We start from the raw sequence: 18369 nt of genomic DNA on the forward strand, positions 1-18369 counted from the left end.
CTGGAAATGCTGTTGATTGACCCCTCTCATTCTCACGGAGCTTAGATGGTGTTCAGATATACCGGAACATATGGAGGAAATCTGGCAGGAAATTCTCCCCTCTACAGGTTCTCGTGGTTATCTCCTCTAGGGATAAAGTTATACAGACTACATTTTTATATACGTTCTTTTATACCCCATGTCTCCTCTTCCATCGGGACAGACTCCCCTCCATGCTCCAGATGCTCCTCAGCTGATGGCTCGTTTTATTATATGATGTGGGAGTGTCCACTGGTCAGGTTTTGGTGAAAGGTCACCGCTTTTCTTAGTTCTATTTCCCGAATACCGAATATCTGTTACCCCTTAAGGTGCCTCTTTGGTTATATTGATGATGAGTCAATTTCCTAAAACACACCACGTTTTCTACGTCTAGTTCTGTTCTATGCTAAAAAATCCATATCCATCCTTGACCCCCCCCCCCCCCCCCCCCCACCCAACACGTTTTGGCTTATGCCAATTAACCAGGCTCTTCCACTATACAAATTAATATGTGAAGCCAGAGGTTGCCCTCATGAATTTCAGAAAATGTGGACCTATGAGTGAGTTCAGACCGCACTATACCACCTGCTACATAAGTTATTATCCAGAGATAAGGGTCTACTGTTGATCCTTCTTCACTTCCTCTTGACAAAATTTATTCCTGTATGCCAATATTTTGACACTTTGATTTCTCTATATGTGATCGAGTTTAAGATGTGTGATTGTTCCTTCTCTACTGATCTTTAAATAATGAATGGACATGTTGTATATCGCATATAGTGTTATTTCAGCACTATTCACTTTATTTTCCTTGTTTTTAGTACTTTTTATTTTGTGTACAATAAAGTTATCCTTAAAATAAAAAAAATAAAAAACACACACCGTAGGGATCACTGGTGTTAACTTTTATTAAGGAGGATATCCACATGCTTGACATGGACGGCCCTCGTCTAGGACCACCCCTCTAACGTGGTTCACCCATATGGTCTAGTCATGCTCTCTGCGACTAAGCCCTATGGGAAAAACGCATTTGAGGGGTGGTCCTAGACAAGGGCTGTCAATGTCAAGTTTGTGGATGTCCTTCCTAATAAATGTGGACACCAGTGATCCAACTGGTGTGCAGAAGCTTTCATCTTAGCAATGCAGTTCACTAGCTAAGCATATGCTTATTGACTTCAGTTCCGTTCACTGCAGCTGCGGTGGGATGTACTGAAACACAACACACTACGCACACACTATGCATGATGGGCTTTTTTTTTCAGTGCAAACCACTTTAGTGCAGTGGTGTGAGCTGCCTTAATTTATATATACAAGGCACAACGTGTTTTCTATGCATTAGCGATGTACTGGTAAAGGCTGCCCAGAACTGCCCAATGCACCTGGCACGAACGGGCCATAAAGACTGTGTTTTATGCTGCTCTCTCTGACACACACGTGCCATATAGTAAATACATTTCTCTGTGCTATGTTTTCATTGTGGTCCATTGGTTGTTTCTGTTCTGCTCCAATAACAGTGATATTTTATTTATAGGTGGTCTACTGGCCTCAATCTTCTTGCTGTCTTTTTATACATCTTAGGTACTCTAGGGGCAGCATATTTCTGTCATAGCTCCTGGCTCTGTTCTGCCAACTTTGGAGTTTTTTGGCATTCCAGTTCACCTTGGGATATTCCAACTTTGTGCTGATACCTTCATAAAAAATCCAACAGATACAGTGGGACCACCCTAGGCAAATATCTGAAAAACATAATTTAGTCTAAGAATGTATTCATAAAAAAAAATGATTAAAAGAGAAGTATGGGTTTGAGTTTGTTTTCAGATTCATACTTACCTAGTTGGATGCAGCATCGGTCCCTGCTGTCTATGCACTGAGAACCAAGCCATCGAACACCGCTGGACACTGCTGATGGCTCGGTTCTCTCGGCTTCCTGAGCAGAGAGCTGCTGCCTGTCAATCAGCAGCTCTACTGCTTTGCTCCTCCTCGCTCACTGGAGTGCTGAGCTGTGGAGACAGCCATTAGTACAGGCACCTGGCGGATCCAGACTTCATTGTCGGGATGACATGGACTGATTCCAATGACGTCAGCAGAGAGCAGAATTCAGACCGCTCTGCTGAAATCAGGTCACAGGAGTACAAAACTAATTACACTCCTGTGACCCATAGGAGAAGCCCAGCCTAACAAGCTCAGGCTGGACTTCTTCTTTAAATGTATTTTAAATTATACGTATCTAGTATATGTACCAGAATCTGTCCTTAGATCATACTACTGTAATGCCTTGTGCAACAGCACCTATACTTATTGCGGGATGTCTCTCAGAAAATTAGGGCTATATTGCTTTTATCTGTATGCTTATTCAAGGGGAGAAAATAGAGACCCTATTCTTGTGTTACTGCTCTTTCATTGTCCTATCAGCAGGGGGAGGAAGGAGAGGTGACTAGGGAAATAGATGTCCTGGGGCATTGCATTTACCCACCTGCATTAATGCGTGTTAGCATGGGTTAGCATGGGTTGCTTTACGGCAGATAATTCAAATGAATAGGCTGGCAGTGCACCAAATGTCCAAAAAAATGTACATGCACCATTTTTGACAATGCAGCACATCACAATTCTATTGTAAAGCCCCGTACACACGAGAGGACTTATGTCTGACAGACTTCCGAAGGAGTTCCGTCGGAGTTCTGCTGGAATTCCGACGGAGTTCTGACGGACTTTTCGGCTGAGCGGACTTGGCCACACACAATCACACTAAACTCCGACGGATTCGAACGTGATGACGTACGACTGGATTCGAATAAGGAAGTTCATAGCCAGTAGCCAATAGCTGCCCTAGCGTCGGTTTTAGTCCGTCGGAATAGCATACACACAAGCGAATTTTTCGAAGGGACCGGGTCCGGCGGAGTTCCTTCGGAAAAATTTGAAGCATGTTCCATATTCTAAAGTCCTTCGGACTTTGGCGAGTCAAAAGTCCGTTGCAGCCCACACACGATCGAATAGTCTGACGGACTCAGTCCGTCTGACTTTGGATGTTGAAAAGTCCGCTCGTGTGTACGGGGCTTAAAGCACTGCAAAACTTGTACAATAGACCTACATTACCTTAGCATGTTAGGGTATGAATTAAAATTGATGCCACTTCAATGTGCTAATAGCACTACTAAAAGGATAGGAGGTAAAATGTTATCCAGCCATATTTAGTCATATAATACTACTACCTTTTAAAACACCATTTGTAAATTAGGTTAGCTTTTATATTATGTCCATTTCTCTCCATCAATAGAAATAAATTAAAATTAATAATGTTGACGTTTTCAGAATACTGACTCTTCCTATACAAATGGTAATGTTAGCACACAGCTGATAGATGACAGAAAGTAGAAGTAATGTTGGATCCCTTTGACCCCATGGGTGCAGTGTACCTTAGACATGTTCTCTAGTTATACCCTAATCATTTCTTCTCATTTATGTAGTATGGTATAGGACCATCCAGGCAATTAAATTAAAGAAATGCCTAAATACACAAAGCACCTTACAGAGTCACTGGGAGTATACTTCCTGAAGACTGTCTTGTATAACTTCCTCTACCTTTCTTTCCTGTAACAATAATGATCTTTAAACTTCCAAGGCAGGTTTGGATGTGATGGTCATAAGAAACCATAAGAAACCTTTTTTTTTTTTTTTTTTTTTTTTTTTACATCAAGTTTTCTGTTTGTAAAAGTGAACCTGCAGTGGATGTGTTTGTGAATTTGTGCCCTGCATCACAAGCTGGGATTCTCCGATCAACAATTTAGCCTAAAAAGAGTAGAGAGAACGAGTATACCACCACAATGCCAAAAAGTATTAAATAAGTAGGCTTTGTTGTCTGCAGAGATAGGCACAGACCAAGGCTATGGTGGACATTTTCCAAAGTACAGACCTTAGTGACACCAAGGTAGATTTCAAATAAAAAAACAGAGCAGGCCAGGGTCCCCATAGATCTCCATTTAGAGCAGGTTCTCCATAGATCCCCTTTACAGCAGGGTCCCCATAGATCTCCCTTTAGAGCAGGGTCCCCATAGATCTCCCTTTAGAGCAGGGTCCCCATATATCCCCCTTTAGAGCAGGCCAGGGTCAACGTAGATCCCCCTTTAGTCTTACCTCTTCACCTATTTTCCCATACTATCAGGTTTTCCTGCATATTTAGCCAACATCTAGTTCTACTTGAGCCGGGCCAGCACAGAATCTATCCAGCTCCAGCACCTTGACCTTCCTCGGCTGTTCTACCACACTGCCTGAAAAGTGCCGCCCTCTGAATTTTACACTGCAGGGCGATCGCTGCACTCCCTCTAACATTACTCTGCATATCCGGATTCTAGACTCCACTTAATAATAGCATGCAATGCCAAACTGAAGCTTCTAAAGGAAGCAAATACTTTCCTCTATTAAAAAAAAGGATAGACTCCAGAGAGAGAGATATTGCCCCTGTACAAATCATTAGTAAGACCTCATCTGGAATATGCAGTTTTGGGACCAGTTCACAAAAAGGATCTCACTCACGTTGAATTGGATGGACTGGTGTCTTTATTCAACCTCACTAACTATGTAACACTCTGCTACAATGTAAAGTAGTGAATGTACAGCTTGTATAACAGTGTAAATTTGTTGTCCCCTCAAAATAACTCAACACACAGCCATTATTGTCTAAACCGCTGGGTGGCTGTGGACGTGGTAGACTTGGATTTTGCAAAAGCGTTTGTCACAGTTCCCCACGCATGGCTAATGTGCAAGGTAAAGTCTATAGGTTTGGAAAGATCAGTTTGTAAATGGATAGAAAACTGGCTAAAAGACAGAATTCAGAGAGTAGTGGTTAATGATTTTTACTCTGAATGGTCTAAGGTTATCACTGGTGTACCCCAAGGTTCAGTGTTGGGACCCTTACTTTTTAATACCTTATACAGGATATTGGGTCTGGGATTTAAAGTACCATTTAAGTATTTGCAAATGACACCAATCTAGGCAGTGGAATAACGTCCTTACAACGTCCTTGTCTCCAACTTACAAGCCGACCTCAATGCTCTGTTTAATTGGGCGACTATGTGGCAGATGAGGTTTAATGTAGATAAATGTAAAGTTATGCACTTGGAGCCTAAGAATATGCATATCATACATGCTAGGGGGTGTACAACTGGGGGATCCATAGTGGAGAAGGATCTGGGAGTTTTGGTAGATCATAAGCTCAATAATAGCATGCAATGCCAAGCTCCGGTTTCCAAAGCAAGCAAAATCCTTTCTTGTATTAAGAGAGGTATGGACTCCAGAGGGAGAGATATAATTTTGCCCCTGTACAAATTATTAGTAAGACCTCATCTGGAATATGCAGTTCAATTTTGGGCACCAGTTCACGAAAAGGATATCGGGGAACCGGAGAGAGTGCAGAGAAGGGCAACCAAACTGACAAGAGTCATGGAGGAACTCAGCTATGAGGAAAGATAAGAGTAATTTGTTCTCTCTAGAGAAGAGGAGATTAAGGGAGATATGATCAACCTGTACAAATATATAAGGGGTCAATATAGTTAACTTGGTGTTGAGTTATTCACTTTATGGTCAACACGGAGGACAAGGGAGATTTAATCTCCAAATACGGAAAGGTTTCTTTACAGTAAGAGCTGTGAAAATGTGGAATAGACTCCCTGCAGAGGTGGTTCTGGCCTGCTTAGTAGATTGCTTTAAGAAGGGCCTGGATTCATTCCTAAATGTACATAATATAACTGGGTACTAACATTTATAGTAAAGTTGATCCAGGGAAAATCCGATTGCCTCTCTGGGATCAGGAAGGATTTTTTTCCCCTGCTGTAGCAAGTTGGATCCTGCTTTTTTTTGTGTGTGTGTGGGGGGGGGGGGGGGGGTTCGCCTTCCCCTGCATCAACTGTGGGTATAGGATTGGGTATATGGGATTGTATAAGATTTTTTTTTTTTTTTATGGTTGAACTAGAGGTACTTGTGTCTTTTTTTCAACCTGACTAACTATGTAACTATATAACATTATGACATTGCCTTGCAGGCAAATTTTTTTTTCTTTAACTGCGGTCTACTACTGCTTTACCTATGTAACGAGAAAAGTGTCTCTGGATAAGCCATGGCACGCACAGGTGTCCTGCAATATCTAACAAATAAAACAGGTGAAATGGCCTAAAATGCAACCCGGGGACTTATTTGCAACACACTACAACACAACATGTTGGTATTATCAGGATCTACAGAAAACATTTAATTTCTCATGTCCATACACTTTCCCTGTACTGGAGAATACAGCACATGGAATGATCATACATCTGGTGTACAAGCCTTAAAGCAATTGTAGCACAGATGAAACACAGCAAACACAGCATAGATAAATAGATAGATAGAATGGATTACCCATACCAATGCAGTCAACACAGCAACAGATGGGGTTCCTAACTACATCATGATGAACACCTGCGTAGAGGAATGAAGAAGTGAGACAATATGAGAGGTGGGAGGCAGCCACCTCCATAAATGACTCTACAGCAGCTAGTTGCCGCCATCAACTCTATTAAATAGAGCATACAAATGACTATTCATTAGCACATCTACAGGCAGGAGCAGCCTGGGGCTACACCTGGGCTGATACTGAGAATCCACAGTCACAGTCCTACTTCATACCATGATCACAGAATATTCATGTAAGGTTTGTCTGCATGAAAGGACCTGTGTGTCTGCAGGTCATTGGCTTCCAAGTCATAACGCTGTGACATGTCCACTGGAGAAAATGCCAAATGACGACATGTTGGAATTAAAAGGTACAGTCCAAGGAAGCAGATACGTGTACATTTTATCCTTAAAGCGGGGTTCCACCCTAAAGTGGAACCTCCGCTGATCGGATCCCTCCCCCCCTCCGGTGTCACAATTGGCACCTTTCAGGGGGGAGGGGGTGGAGATACCTGTCAAAGACAGGTATTTACACCCACTTCCGGGCATAGACTCCCGTGGGAGTCTACGCCATTTCCTGTCCTGCCGCGCTGTCTGCTGACACACACACGGGTCTCAGAGACAGCGCGGACAATTCCTATTGCGCTGCGCGACTCGTGCATGCGCAGTAGGGAACCGGGAAGTGAAGCCGATTCGCTTCACTTCCTGATTCCCTCACTTAGAATGGTGGCGGCAGCAGCCGAGGGCCGAGCGATCGATCGACCTCGGCTGCCGGCATCACTGAAACCCGGGACAGGTGAGTGTCCATTTATTAAAAGTCAGCAGCTGTAGTATTTTTAGCTGCTGGCTTTTAATATTTTTTTTTGTAGGTGGAATCCCTCTTTAAAGAGTAACTCCACTTTTGTGATTCATTCCCCTCTGGTTGATCTATGTACATTACAAGGATGGTGACAAACTTTGTTGCAGATTCCAATTTTTTTTTTTTAATATAAAGAAATGCCTGTGTGCATGTGCTCGACGAATATGTATGGGAGTGGTTTCATAAATTTAAAATCGGCTGCTGCACCTGCAGGGCTCTAATAAGGAAATTGCAGGGTTCACATCCCTTTAGACGTGATTTCCTAGTATCCTAGTGATTTGGAGTATCTCACCAAAAATTTAAATTTTTGTTCTAGGGGATGCCTAATATCTGACTTGTATCTTAGTGCAGACTTCTGGGAAAATCAGTGAGCCAATCATACAAGCAGGAAATGATGTTTCTGTGGGGCGTTCTGTACACATTCTGTGTACAGAACGCCTCCATTTAGCCATTTTGCATTGCATTTTACAGAAAATGACAGCGCTGCAGGTTATTGAAAAGGAAAGGTAATTTTTATTAAAGCGGAGTTCCACTTGTTTTTTCATTTATTAAAAGTCAGCAGCTACAAAAAGTGTAGAAGTGTATATGTTGTATACGCTATATTTTTTTTTTTATTTGCTATTTTTTTTCCGTTATCCTTTAAATTCAATCAGTGGCACTATTTTCATTCTGGATTTTTTTTTCTAAGCTTTGGATAGTGTAGGGATGGATTAGAAAGTATGCAGTGTTCCCAACATGCAGAACAGGGGGTAAGGATATATCTGCCAATGAGGACACATGTTCCACTGACAACTGTAATTCCTCTTACTTCGTAGAGATTTCCCCTGACTTCATGTTTCTAGGACAGGAAGTTGTGGTACATCTCCCCACCAGGATACAGAGAGAAAATAATTGACAGTTGTTCTAACCATTCCCTAATTTTATCTAACACCTACTAATTACACTCGTGCTGTTCCCTTTAAAGCAGTAGTAAAGCCCACTTTATGATTTTTACCTACAGGTAAGCCTATAATAAGGCTTACCTGTAGGCAAAATGAATATCTCCTAAACGTGCACCATTTAGGAGATTTTCACCCTGGATGCAGCCAGTGGCGTCACCGACGCATGCACTCTGAAGGTCCTGCACACCTTGCCGGACCTTCAGGGCTTTGTGCCGTCACCAAGGGCTCCTGCGCGCATGTGCGGGAGTGCCGTAAATTGAGTCTCTGGCCAAGCACATAGCCGAAGCGCACAAACCCAGAATAAATACCCGAGGGTAGATGTCAGTCCTCTCAGCAGTGGCAGCGCGTCGCAGGAAGGCTTTGTTCCAAGGTAAGTATTTCATAATGTGCTAGTATGCGATGCACACTAGCACAATAAAGACAGTAAGGGAAATTGCTGTGCTAAACCACTCAAATAAAGGCTGCTAACACTAAACAAATAAAGTCAGAGCAAATAGTATACAAAAAAAAGAGCACCATAAAGGTGTGTATGAATGAGTGATATAAACAAGTGCTGTAAACACACATCAATGAACAAAACAAAACTAAATAATAATCATGACATAAATGTCCAATCACTGAGTGAAAAAAGTGAAAAAGGCTTCTTAAAGCATATGTCCAAAATAAGAGAACGTGGTCAATTCCTTAGTGACAACAAATGAAGTGATGCAATCACAGGTGTGGCTTAAGGCATATTCAACCCAGGATAGGCATTCGTCTGATGGAAAATTGTAGATAAATACTTCTTACCAGACAAGGTGGACCCACCTGTCAAACGACAGTGGGTCAATGAAGCTTATATCAGCTGAAGCCAGATGGTCATCAGGAGAACCCACTCCAATGTGGATGGAACCTGTAGAGGAGCTGCTCTCGATACAGACGTTGGATCAGTCAATGGAGGTAGATCACGATTTGGCAAGCCAGATATCCAAGGCTCAAAAGGATCCTCAAGACAGATATTCTTTGGAACTCAAATATAAGTACCAGAAACCAGCGATCAGTGATGAATTATTGCATTGGAACCATAATACTGGACATGGCCATGATGGGCCTCTTCCCCTTAGGGGCCACACCAGGCTGGAAAGTGGGCGAGGAGGGCCAGGAAGGAGCCGGGGCCTAGATTCTGGGCTGAGACCCGCCTCTCACTTCACCTCACTCTGAACCTCCAGCACTCGGCCCGGCCGCCCTCACTCCTCTCCTGTTCTCTTGGGCGCCGCAGATCACTCCTAAGGGCCACAGTGGAAGCAAGAGCAGATTATAGGCGATAATTCACTGTGGCCGCGGAGGAGCCAGATGCCATTATTTTTGTTTTGTTCATTGATGTGTGTTCACAGCAGGTTTATATCACTCATTCATACACACCTTTATGGTGCTCTTTTCATTGCTACACTTTTTTTTTGATACTACTAGCACAATATGCAGTTGCCTTACAGGTATTTATTTTATTTTTAACAAGCCGCGGTTTACTATCGATGTAAAGCTGAGCCATCACACAAATGCATCTATGGGAGATGCTCACTGTGTGCTCTCAGCACAGTAACTAAGCCGTCACGGGCAAATACATACTTGCAATCTGGAACTTTTGATCATGTGACAGCCAATCACAGTGATCACACAATCAGAAAGCATGTCTCCATCTCCCAGCATTTTGGTCCTCTTAAGGGGCCAGGGGGGGGCAGCAACAGCAAGGGGTTAAACTACATATATGCAAATAGTTATACTTAGCACAATATTTGTGCTTCTATTCAGCCACTTCCTCTATTATGTCATTCTGCATAGTATTGACAGCATTTTCTCTATTACTGTCACTTCTCTGCCCTTTGCTAATTGGATAGTGATGTGCATTCCTCTACTGTAAGCAAGTTCACAGTGTTGGATCAACAACACCGTACAATGTTGTAGAACGTAACAAATTGACCCTTTTGCCCTCCTACTCTCAGTCTGAGTTCTGCTATACTGGGTAATATAGTAAGCTAACAGAGAAAAATACAAGGTACTTATACTAGCCGTATTCAAAAACAAACTAAATTGTTTTAACAAATACATAATTGCATTCAAGATTGTTTGCAAGTGCACCAGAACGCAGCTTAGTTTGCGTTCTGACACAGCGCCTGTGTGCCAGGATGACTGAACTCCTGCACCTGCCAATGAATACGGCCGCAGCCGGGTAGATTATACCAGGGAGGGACAATGGATTGTTAAAGGAAAGGTAAGTATCCAGATTTAAAGCGGAAACTTCACCCAAAAGGAGAGGGGGTACCTAGGTTCTGACAGGTAACCACTTCCCCACTTTTGTTCGGATCACCGCGGCTATCCTACCAAAAGTCCGGACCCTCCTCTTTCCCCCCCACAGCCTTTTAGGACACATCACAGGTCCCAGAATCCTGCGGGATCATATTGAAAGCACAGCACAGTTTAAGATGCCGGCGCCGGGACCCGAAGTAAATTGAAGAATAGGTTTGGGTGAAGACAGTGCTGGATCCTGGGGCAGGTAAGTGTCTATGTTTTTAAAAGGTTTAAAATTTCTTTATACTTTGTTTTTTCATACTGCTTTTAAAAAGTTACATGGTTATATGTTTTCATTTCACAACATTTCATGTACCATTCTACTTATTACAAATGTTAGGTGCTTTTCTATTGTAATGAAACTATTAACCTCAAAAAAATCTTTCTGAAAAAAAAAAAAATATATCTATATACCCCATTAAATATTTTTATACTGTAGCTTTATACAGGTTTTCCTTATGGGAACCATCGAAAACTGGTGCAGCGGTTCCCATGAAAGGAGGCCTGTGAGCTGTGCCCAGCCTATTAACAAATGTGTTCAACTTTGTCAGTTGCTTGGCTTATGCGCCGTAGATGGCTAATATTTGCAATGGACACGGTAGGTTCATGCTGATGATTTTGGAAGAATATTATGTTGCCAGTTATCTTAGACCTACCAACAGTTGGATTTTTATTCTTATTCTTATTATTATCCTGTATACCTCAAAACAAATCTTTGGTAAAAATGTGACATTTGAATTGCATGACATGCCCCTTTTACTTTGAAAAAGTAATTAAACTGTGGAAGATTATTGCTAGTGTGGGGCTTGTTGGCCAAACGCACCATAACCTGAATAGTTACAATATCTCATTGCTCCCCAAGCCCTAATGTAGAGGTCAAGGTTCCCGTATCCTTTTCTAATAAAGGTGAACATGCCTAAAAACAGCTGTAGGTAAGTTGGACAATCGTCCCCAATTTTAGGCAGTATCTGTGCTATAAATCATCAGTTCCCTATGAACAGACAACCACTGGGGCGTAAAGGTACAGAGTACAATTCAGAGGAAGTTCATCTGGTTTTTCAAAACTAAAATCAGGAGCTTCAAGCACTGTAAAACACAAATATACCAGTCCATAAACTCCAGCGTTGTCTTCCTCACACCCAAAGGAACTTTTCCCATGGGGAAGACTCCCGTCCTGATCAGCAGGGGATTTGTCTGCTGATCCCCTGTTAATCAGAGCACAGCAGGCAGATGACAGGTCCATGTCCACGTAGTTTATGCAGAGTGGACACGGACAGAGCCCACTCTGCTCTATGGGTGGCTGGGTTTAAACTGACACTCCTGTCCAACCGCCCTCTGATCCACCTATACAAAAGATGGATCCCCTTCCATTTGTTTTAGTGGATCAACTCAGAGGTACAGTAGATGGGTGTAAATGGACACAAGACTGTTTACATCCGTTGATCCATGGGGTGAATGGACCTTCCGATCAGGTCCGCCTGAAAAACTGACAGCAAGTCTTTGGATTGTTTCCTTTCTTTCGTGCCACCATCTTGGATTTTGGAGATTACTGTCACCTCCTGATCATTCCCAGCTGGTCCCCAGCTAAATCCCCACTGTGCATGTACAAGATCAGCAGCCTGCAGGAGGTCTCCTAGGATGTGTCACCTGATCTCCTAGGAGGCTGTGGACACTGTAATTCTATGTAATCCTCACCTCGGGGAGGAAAGAGGAAGTGAGAGTTTTACTAAAAAAAAAAAAAAGTTACATGTAATTATGGAACAGCGAGGGGAGGAAGCAAAAGAAGGGAACATTTAGGTAGAAGCAAACCCTAACTATACTGACATTTAAGTTTGCACATTAAATTTGCAGTTTATCTAAAGATAAAATACTCAACTTTAACTAGACTGATATTTATTTTGCTAAGACACTGTATAATATAAAGAATTGTTCTTTGTTATTTGACTATAAAATATTGGTTTCATTTTTTTCATCCTTTCTTTGCATCTCAGTGCTGCTGATCTTTAGCCTCTTTTCAGCCACCTTTTATTCTGTTTATTAGTGTTTTACAAAAGTACAAAACGCCATAAAAACAGACAGCCTGTGCAGGGTCCAAAAGTAATACTTAACCCAAGATATCTTGACAGTGCAAAATCTAAACCCATTAGAACTTTACAGATGCGGCTCATACTAAAAATAAAGAATAATAGTGGAATAAAAAAACCTTACTCAATTTAGATGGCTATCCCGAGGTAGAAGGAATTGCCTCATCTAGGGCCAAAAGGTGCAGGAAAGTTGGGGGCCAGACTTAAATACAGGATACAGACATAGACATTGTGGAAGTGTCTGCTAACCATTTTCAACCAGACTCTATTATATATTTTTTTGGAACCCTCTATTAATATGAGTGTCTTTATACCATGGTAAGTTAGCATTTACCAAATGTTTCCAAAAAGAAAGGGCAGGGAGGGGTAGTTTTCTTCTAGGACATAGTAATAGCTTTTCTGACATAGAACAGGAGAAGGCCTATTATGATCCGTCCATCCTTTCTGCTACAGTAGAGACCAAATCCTTGACTAGGCCCAACAGGAAAAAATTTGTATAGATGACATGATGGAAGTATATGCAACAGTTCCAAAAAAATATAGGAAAAATCTCCAGGAGGGTGATCACACCTCCAACACTCCTGAGAGACTGAGGGATCCAATTTGTGCAGCATGTAGGGGGTAAAATAGGCTCTGTAGACAATTTTGAATTGGATGAGTTGTGCACTAACGATCGGAAGATTTTTAGTTAGATTTTCTCCTCGTGTGTACTAGGAGCATTAGGCTGGGCTCACACATGCCGAGGCTCACAACAGTGCATGTCGGTTCACCGATTCAGTTGCGAATGAGATCCGAATTTCTGCCTGAATTCACACCTGATTCTGAGCCATAGACGCACAGGACCCTTTCCAAATGTGGACCGCGGTTACCCCGGTGTCTTCTCCAATGAGAGCCGGTCACACTTATCCGTCATGCAAATTGGATGGGGAGAAACCCCCATCCAATTCGCATTAGTGTGAACCCTTTAGGAACCTTAAGGAAACCAAATGACGAAAAGGATGATCCCATAAGTTCTGCCACTCCTCATTGTCTAAATCCAGGATGTCCCGCAGCCACCTATGCCTAAAGCCTAGTACACACTATGAGGCTGAACGAAAAAAAAAAAACTGAAGAGCTCGAGAGGAGATCCTGTACTAACTATCTGATGTTATTACAGTGATCTCCCCACTGAGCTGTTGCGTTTTGACAACCATTGGCTAAGAGCGCTAATAAGATGCTGATCAGCAGACCTGTTTTGGTCATGCCCCTTCAACATAAGCTGGACGTTCAGCCGACTTCTGTCAGACCGACCCCCATACACACGGGCAGAATGTCAGCCAGTTTTTATTGAACCGGTCAATACTGCCTGATAATCAAACATAAGGGTACAGCCACTTCCTGTTGAATGCACTATGTGTACATCTTTAAAAATTCCAGGGGAGGCCCTGACTGCTCCCCCACAAACAACAAAGTCCCACCTTATCTGCTGCAGTTTTTATAATGCAAAAAAATGGTCAATAAACCGCTGTGAAAATGAAACCACCTTATATTGCACGGGGCCAGAGCAAAAGTTTACTTTAATGCCAGGTTTGGCTGGATTAAGGATTAAATATTTATTTCAAGCACAAAGTGCTTTAAACTTGTCTTGACTATTGTAGTTGGGACCAATCCTGAAAAAGGAGACAGTTGGAGATTTGTGTATACGTGTTCCAATGACCGGAGAGTGTAGGACTAGGAACGCTGGTGCTGGAGGCAAGAGAACGTTTTCTGCTCCTACGATCTGACTATCATAATAAATAGACTCTAACAGGTAACCGAATTATAACGTGAAAGAAGCAACTGTACGGAAGCAGCCTAAAAACTCTTCCCGGAGCTCTATAATCAGGACTGAAGCCTGCTATTCCTGGAAGTACGTGGGATGTCATATACTGGCCTTCAGCCGTGACTTTTATTTTAAACCTGCTCGAAAAATAATGAGACTCATGATCAAATGTGGCTGAAAGCAAAATTGTCTGTGTTGTGTATAGCAGATAGAGGATGTCATGTTTTGGGGAGAGGAAAGACTATGAAAGGGCATATTTAATTGGTTGCTACACTAAATGTGACTTTAAAATGAAAGGTAATTGTTTGCTGTGGGCAATGCAAAGTAGTTGGGACAACAGAGGAAAACATATACAATAAAAAGTACAGTATACTAGCACATAATGACTGCGTAAATGGCCATATTCATACATTTGCGAGTTGAAATGGGCTAAAACACATCATCTAAGGCAGGGGTCCCCAGCCCCCGGGCCATGGACCGGTGACGTTTTGTGGCCTGCTGGAAGCCGGGGCATGTAGCAGGGGTTTATGGCGAGCAGAGCAAGCCGCCAAACAACCTGCACTGTCACCCTCTGACAACCAGAAGACGCCCGCTCCCCTTCTCCTGGCACCACTACTCCCTTCCCCCTCTGTAATCAGGAAGAAAGAGAAGGGAGGGAGGACAGGATGTCACAGCACTGGTGAGACCCAAGCTGCACCCCCAAGGTGATAAACTGCAATCCTCCCCTCCCAGAAGTGAAATGCGCCACTCCCCCCATTCAACCACCACACAATGAACCACTAAACCCCCCCACTGACCTTCAACCACCACACAAACACCAGCGCTGATAACCCCCCTGTTCCTGCAGATGTTGACTTCCAAACGGCCGGTCCCTGGTGTTACGAAGGTTAGGGTCCACTGATCTAAGGCAATGTTCTAGACCAGTGATGGCGAACCTTGGCACCCCAGATGTTTTGGGACTACATTTCCCATGATGCTCAAATACACTGTAGAGTGCATGAGCATCATGGGAAATGTAGTTCCAAAACATCTGGGGTGCCAAGGTTCGCCATCACTGCTCTAGACTGAGCCTGTTCACCTTTTCCAAAATATCTCAGGTCCATTTTCTTGTCCACTTTCATGCATTTTATGGACCCATCAATGTCAATAGTAACACATGAAAACGCTTGCATGATGTGTTTTGCACACATTTTCAGCCCCTTGAAACAAACCTAAATCATTTTTATTGACCAAACATGCATCTACCCCTGTGCCAAATACACACTGAAAAAAGCACTAAATCAGTGAATCAGTGGTCATCAACCCTGCCCTTAGGGCCCACGAAGGCTGGATTCACATCTTTGCATTTTTAGTGGTTTTTGCATTTTGCAGATTTGCACTACAGAACTTGTTCCATAGGAAACAATGTTAAATGGACTGTAGTGCAAATCTGCAAAATGCAAAAAGCACTAAAACTGCATAGGTGTGAATCCAGCCTAACAGGCCAGGTTTGCAAGATAACTGAAATACATCACAGGTGATATTATTTGCTGCTCAGTGATTGCAGTATTCTAGTCTGCATCTCCCCAAGGTAATACATAAAACCTGGCCTGTTAGTGGGCCCTGAGGACAGGGTTGATGACCACTGCACTAAATAACGAAGAAAACTGAAATGAAAGAAAAAACGGGAGAAGATTACTGGAAGTCTATTCCTTACTACATTCAGGATGGACCTCAAGTGGCCACAGTGACTATGCAAGGAGTGAGTCCTCACTTATAAAGTGGAACTATACTCACCTCTACTGCAGAGATGTCATTTCCAGGAGCTCCCTTACCAATCACTGACTTCTTTGCCCAGTCTTCTTCTGGGTTTCCATTTTTTTAACATTGCACCCATGTATGCGCTGGGATTCAATCATCTCGGGAGATGCTGTAATTGTACACTGTGAACATTGCAAACAGGCAGATAAGAATATTTTAATACCTTAAAAAGCCTGCCTGTTCACAATTTCTTTTCCTAAAGCAGAACGAAACTCTCTCAGTCAACATAACCCATTTTTAATATTTATGAAGCTAGTATTAGTAAATAAATAAGTAGGTATATCATATTTACTTGTGCTGTTTTTTTTTTGTTTTTTTTGTTTTGTTTTTTTATTTCTTCAGCTGCTTCCTGATTTCTGGCCTAGGCCAAAATGATGTAATGCATCCCAGGAGTCGTTTACCCTTACTCAATATGGGCAGAAATGCTAGGAGGTGTTTTTCAAAGTGACTTCACGGAAAAATAAAGCATAGAGCCATGTATGGATAAGTGAGTTTGCTTAAAAATTAATTCAGTTTGTGGTGCTCAGATACAGTTTAGTTCCACATTAACCACTTGCCGACAGCTGCACCGCAATATACGTTGGCACAATGGTAGCGGTGGGCAAATGGGCATACCTGTATGCTCTCTTTAATTGGCGGGGCTAGCGTTCACACCTTCCGCGTACAACGTGACCGCGCCCACGGGACTGCGATCGTGTCACGGAGCCGCAGAACGGGGAGATGCCAATGTAAACAAGGCATTTCCCCGTTCTGCCTTGTGTCATGACAGGAAGCAGTAGATCGCTGTCATGTCAGTGGTAGCCCACCCCCCCCCCCCCACAGTTAGAATCACTCCCTAGGACACACTTAACCCCTCGATCGCCCACTAGTGTTTAACCCCTTCCCTGCCCATGTCAATTACACAGTAATCAGTGCATTTTTATGGCACTGATCATTGTATAAATGACAATAGTCCCAAAATAGTGTCAAAAGTGTCCGCCATAATGTCACAGTCATGATAAAAATCGCTGTTCGACGCCATTACTAAAAATAATAATAATAAAAATGCCATAAAACTATCCCCCATTTTGTAGACGCTATAACTTTTGCGCAAAACCAATCAATATATGCTTATTGCGATTTCTTTTTACCAAAAATATGTAGAAGAATGCGTATCATCCGAAACTGAGGAACAAAAATAGTTTTTTATATATATATTTTTGGGGGATATTTATTATAGCAAAAAGTAAAAAATATAACTTTTTTTTTTTCCAAAATTGTCGCTCTTTTTTTGTTTATAGCGCAAAAAATAAAAACCGCAGAGGTGATCAAATACCACCAAAAGAAAACTCTATTTGAGGGGAAAAAAGGACGTCAATTTTGTTTTGGTGTAACATCGCACGGCCGCGCAATTGTCAGTTAAAGCGACGCAGTGCCGAATCGCAAAAAGTGCTCTGGTCAGGAAGGGGGTAAAACCTTCCGGGGCTGAAGCGCGTAACATTCCACTTGAAGCCATTTACAATATAGTGTTAAATATACCTCTTAATGAGACTAATGTCAATTTATAATTACATAACAAAATAGAAATACGGTAATTAAAGGAGGTGTGAATGCAAACATCTAAATTATTAGCTGAAACATGTCTGTGTGAAGTATCCTACCAAACAAAAATGTGTCATTTTGTTCAGCAAGTTTTTTTAATGCTGGTATTATTATTGTCAGGAAACACGGAAAGGGTCTGACCCAATTTTCTCTACTGCTTTTATAGTAGTACTGCTTGGTCAGGGACCTCCCCAGCCCGTGATTGGATAGTGAGGATGCAAATCACAAAATTGATCAATATGGGGATTTTTGAGGTTTGAGTATATTATATTCAAGGAAATATCCAGTCCTTTCTGTAAAACCAAATATTTATTTGTAATAATGACATAAAAATCCATTATTAAAACTAAATTTCAATGAAGATAATAAAGGAAAAAAAAAAAGACGACATTTAATTTCCAAAGGAATGTTCCCATGCTCGTGCCACTTACAATCCAGCTAATAGATTTCTATGATCCTTCTAATGGATATTATGATTGTTTTCCCCAGTCCCATTTGATGCCTCTATTATTAAGGATCAACATCCAGTGATGCAAA

The 18369-nt window shown here is 42.1% G+C and overlaps 1 protein-coding gene across 9 annotated transcripts in view; it reads right to left on the bottom strand.

Moving 5' to 3' along the window:
* The window catches only part of EPB41L1 (erythrocyte membrane protein band 4.1 like 1), a 209251-nt gene that overhangs the window by 157683 nt on the left and 33199 nt on the right, over nucleotides 1-18369 (bottom strand). Inside the window, exon 2 of one of the 9 annotated variants that reach the window (XM_077459073.1) lies at nucleotides 16228-16373. The exons of the other annotated variants lie outside the window; for them this stretch is intronic. The gene's annotated coding sequence lies outside the window, so the exon portion shown is untranslated. The remainder of the gene's footprint in view (nucleotides 1-16227; nucleotides 16374-18369) is intronic. 9 annotated transcript variants of the gene reach the window in all.

The sequence above is a fragment of the Lithobates pipiens genome, unplaced genomic scaffold (genome assembly GCF_037356315.1).
Source record: "Lithobates pipiens isolate NorthernLeopardFrog02 unplaced genomic scaffold, aLitPip1_a1.2 Scaffold_28, whole genome shotgun sequence".
NCBI lineage: Eukaryota > Metazoa > Chordata > Amphibia > Anura > Ranidae > Lithobates > Lithobates pipiens.